A 5,270-nucleotide genomic window follows, 5' to 3' on the forward strand; every position below is an offset into this window, starting at 1 on the left:
TAGCTGCGTAATTTGACGTTAATGTTACGCTAATAATAATCTGTCAGCTCGCATCAGGCATGGGCCCCTGGCAGGGCAAACAACACATATGGGCGATTGTAAGGATGTTGGTGTACCTACCATGTCCCAGATTCCAGCCTCGGCAGCAGCTGATCCTTATCGCGCGCGTGTGTGTGTGTGTGTGTGTGTGTGTGCGTGTAGCTCCGATTACAATCAAAATGCGAATGAGTATGCGAATGCAGCACGTAATGTGCTTAGAGTCCTGTGAGGCGACGTAACGACCTTACGAGATGCCGCCGCTGCCGTTGATCGTGGACCGGAGGTCCGTAGTCCCCGCTAGACCCTAGTCCGTATTCCTTGTGCGGTAGTGTTTTGGGTTCAGTGCCGCTTCATTGTGTTGTGCTTGCCATTTTGACGGGTTTCGATTACGCATGCAGTTTGTTTTTTTTTTTTGTTTGTATCTTGTTTTCCTTCTGTGTTTGTGTGTGTGTGAGTGAGAGTATTATTGGAGATGCTCTGTCATGTGTGTAATCCACTCTGCTCGTTGCTCAAAGTTAAATGATGCGCGCCTAAGTTGAGCAATTTCCAAGGGAGACCAAAGAGGCCGAGGCCGAGGCCGAGGCCGAGGCCCAGTTATAGTTTTCTTTACATTTCACTTATTTTTTTTTTAGACACGCCTCGCCGGCTGATGAAAGCAAATTGCATGAACAAATAGAGCCCAAGACTGGGTGCATTGCAATTAGTGAATGTGTAACAACGTGTATGTCACAGCAAAACCCGCTGGGGGGGCAGCACCACGCCCCTGGCTCCTGCTCCCTGAGGATTTAAATCGTGCTGCAGCCTTGGGCTAATGTATGTAAATCCCGTTTGGGCCTAATGTTCTGGCCATAAAGTCAAAGTCCAACAAATGCAAAGTCAAAACGCAGCAAAAGTGTTTTTTTTTTCTCTGAAAAATAAAAAATAGAAAAAAATCTAAGTTCACAGCATTGCTTTAGCATTTTATATGGAACTAGAAACTGGGTAAATTTACCTTCCAGGAAATGCAAAAAACAGAAAAAAAAACACATCTAAAACAAAAAATATGTAGAATAAAAAGCGATCAATGGGCACGGAGAAGGCAGCAAGATTTGTTCTTTGCGCTGCTCTGAAAACCTAGAAATCTAAATAGTTCAGTTTTTTCAAAGAAAGAGTTGGGCAAAAAAAAAAAAAAAACAAGGACGACAAGAAAAAAGAAAAATAAAGAAGTTATCCCGGCATATAATGCATTTCCGAGTATTAAAGGTAGGCCGGACCGGGCCTTAACCCGTTGCTGCCGCGCACAATTGTTGCAAATTGTTTTTGTATGCTGTGCAGCGATTCGAAGGGGTTAAAAAAGTGCACCCTTTTTTTTTTTAACGCTCGTAAAACAATAAAGTCATAAACCTCGGAGCGACATAAATTAGAAGATGTGGAACAGTGCGCGCCCGAAGGACGACGCACCAGGCCAGGCCAGGCCAGGACGAAGGGTTAAAAAGTGCACGATTTACTTTTATTGCTATATTTTTTTTTCACTTCTATTTACTTTTATTTTTTTATGCGATTCTATTTGTAATCGCCGGCAGTGGGTTTTGGTAATTGTTTTTGTTCGGTTTACAACTTGGTCAGCAAGAGATTGGCTGAACTGATGCTAATTTGGGCGGATCTTTCGCGGAAGCGTCGAGTTCTACGCGGAACTTGTAAACGAAAAAAAAAAGTGCAGCTCGTTGGATAAGTGGGTACAGCGGGATCCGGAATGACTTCTCTTATTTGGTCTTCTCGAGATTTTCAGCGTTTTGACTGCTGCGGTGGAAAAATCAAATTCTATATATGGCTGCTTAACATAAAGGCGCAATTAACGTTAACCCCTTTGTGCCCGTTGCCGGGTCAGCGCAACCGAGCTTGCCGCCTTTGAGTTTGGGCCAATAAAACTGTCGCATAAGTTAGAAATTTCGTTGCGCCTACAAACAATAGAAATTATACATTTTAATTAGCCCAAAAGACCGAAGACCGATCAAAATGAATGTCTTAACCTGCTGCCTCTTCTGTTTCTTTCTCCCTTTTTTTAATATTATTTTTCTCACTGTGCGGCCTCCTCAATTAATTTTATTCTCAGGGTTCCGCGACTCCAACTACGACTCCGACTCCGACTCCGACTCTGACTCCAGTCCCGACCTTACGCAACCGTCGCCATGTGTTGCATTCGAGTAGCCGCTCAACATTTTTATGAGCCCTATCAAATTTGTACAAATTGCCGTGTAGCGATCCCAAATGTTGTCGTTGTCGTTGTTGTTGTTGATGCAGTTGCTTGAGAGAGGGCCCAAAAGTGCTGCAGAACCGTTTCACTTAATATGCGATTAGTCCGAGAAACTGGGCCAACAGCCATAACAAGTGCAAATGCGTATTTAAAGTGTTAATATGATATAAAAAATACAAATCAAGGCTTTAAACTGGTTTTCAACCGACGCGTTTCGATATCAGCTGAGCCAAATGCTTCTAAATAAAATACTTTTAAGGTAGACTCAGACCTGGGCCTTGGCAGATGCCTATTAGAATCGAACTACGGCCTGCAGTCTTTTCACTAGAACTTTAGATTGGAGCAACATTAGTGTCAAGCCAAGGTTCTCAATGCCTCCAAATGTTGCCAGCGCGGAAGATCTATTTTAATTGCTAGTTTCTGGCATTTTCTTTAGCCCTCAGGCTTGGAGTCCATGCAATGTGACTTTCAGTAGCAACTGCCTGAAATTTACCCATATCCCATAATCGTGAACATTCCATTCTTCAACTTACTATACGAAACCTTCGCTTAAATATAAACACTGAAGATTCCAAGTGAGTAAATGAGTAAATCACACCTAGACGCAGCTATATATGCAGTACGTTTACCCATTAAAGATTAAACATTCTCGGTTTGCTGGCGGCATTTGAATTTTCGGGGAGTTGTCGCATTTGGCAACTGTGCGGCTGGGGAGGTGACATAATCAACATGTCGTGACCATGTCTAAACTGAACAAAGCCGACTGGCCAACATTTGGCCACAAGTGCCAGCCCGCAAAACTGCAGTGGGCCGTCGAAAAGTGCAACAGCATGGGCGACGCCTCCAGCTTTAGCTGCAGGACGAAGACGAGGACCAATTGGACCAATTGGACCATAATTGCTAACCGAAACTGCAGCCAAATGCATGTGTGACACAGCCAGAGCCGGTGTCGGAGTCGAAGTCGGAGTCGGAGCTGTAGTAGCCCACAATGTTTGCATTAACTAAGACTGGCTGCAGCCAGTACAGGGAGTACGACCCCGCCCCGCTTCCGTTGGGCATCTGATTAATGGCAGCACTGTCGTGACCTTGTGCTGCCAGACTGGTTGCGGGCTTTTTGCCATTTACGAGTAATAAACTTGAAATGTTCGCCCCGAAGGTAGGCGAGGGGGGCATTGGGGTGCATATTTGGATCTTAATTAAGCCGTTGCGCATTAATGCAGCCCGGCCAGTGAGAAGCCAATATTTTTGTTTGGTAATAAAATCAATTTCGTATCATAAATTTTAAAATGCCTCTGCCGATGACTGCAGACACACCCACTCGGACAGCCCAGGCTAGCCCAGTTCAGGCCGCAATGCTTGCCACCCATACGCGATCCAATCCGGCGCCCGTTTCGTGGTCATGTCAGCAGCAGCGCTTTGGTCGTCGCCTGGGTGCCACATATTAATTCCAGTTTCGCACTCTCTTGCAGCAGCCCCAGCCAGGACATGGACATGCCGTAAATAGTTATTCGCCTCTCTGTCCACAGTACCAACGAGTCCTGGCCTCAGTGCCAGCCGCCAGTGCACCCCCTCCGACCGGGCGCACTGCGTTCATGGCTGCCGCTGGCGCTGCTATTGCATTTATTAATAATTATAATGTCTGCGCTTGTCGTACACGGCGACCATGCAGTCGACACCATCTCGCCACCGCCGCCGTTGTCCCAGATTCTGGGTCTGGCAATGGGCTTCCACTACGCTTGGACGCCGTTTCGGGGTTGGGGCTGCAACATGGCATTCATAAATCGCAGCTCATTTCGGCGTGGCCACGGAATGCACACGCATAATTATTTCAACATGCAGTTTGCGCTCGGCGTGGGCGTGGGCGTTGACGTGAGCGTAAGGGCATTTCGGGGCGGGGGCCAGGACCTGAACGAATCTGTTGAAAATGGCGCAGAATGTGAGCCAATACTGCGGGCGTGGAATGCCTCTAGAGGCGAATCAACACATGCTTCTCTTTGTGGCTAGATGCTCCCATACATATCATTTTCAGCATATACTCAAATATGTATTCGTACACACACACGAACTTGTACATTTTATCATCAATAGTCCGTATATTTTGAATTCCTGAACTAAAACTAATGCATGCTATCATTAAGTCCAGTAGCCCGACTAAGCCTGGTTATATATTTGTTTCTAATATTCATCGATTTTTTCATCGATTATCAATCATAACATGCTTTTCTCAATAAAGACAGTTGGCTGCGAGCCTATTAACCAGTCATCACAGTTCTTATTCCTTTCTAGATGGGTCTGGGATTGGGACTCGATGTCTTACGGGGCTACTCCTACAAGGAATCATGGCACGTGAAGAAATTCTACAGTAATTGTCCGGCTTCAAGTTAGAGAAGATTCGAATTCGCTATTGTTCGTAGTTCTTCAACCTATCCAATGTTTTTATAAATTATATAAAGGAAGTCCTTGGGGCTATCAAAGGCAGCAAGAGTTGTTTGTCCCCCTTCAACATACGCTTGGCCAGATGTCAAATATAAGCACAAGATTGGTCCAATAAATATTTGTACTATGTACAATATTTGTAATATGTACTGTAAATAACAAGCTAACCGAATTTAGCCTTAATTTTTAGCCGGGATATACGACTAGGAGAGAGTGTATGCTGTATATATTAACATAAATGCGTTACTTCACAAAATTATAATATAATTATCTGTACATGATTAAACAAACTTACATTAGCAGCACAGCGTTCGTTGAGAACGAACGCTTAAACCAGTTGTGAATTATAAGATTTTAGCGAAATTGAAACAACTTTTGAGTGTTGGCTTTTAAAGTTAGCTGTGCTTAATGATCGTTTAGCATTTCTTCTTCTTGTTGCTGTCGCTGTAGATACTTTTAAGTGAGAATCGCAAATGGTGGGCCATCAACTCTTGGGGTTAACCGGATTTCTCATTTGAATGCAAATGCAGAAGCCGCTATTGACTACTCCAATAAAAGTTTG

The sequence above is a fragment of the Drosophila novamexicana genome, unplaced genomic scaffold (genome assembly GCF_003285875.2).
Source record: "Drosophila novamexicana strain 15010-1031.04,08,12 unplaced genomic scaffold, DnovRS2.1 tig00000820-arrow-pilon, whole genome shotgun sequence".
Taxonomy (NCBI): domain Eukaryota; kingdom Metazoa; phylum Arthropoda; class Insecta; order Diptera; family Drosophilidae; genus Drosophila; species Drosophila novamexicana.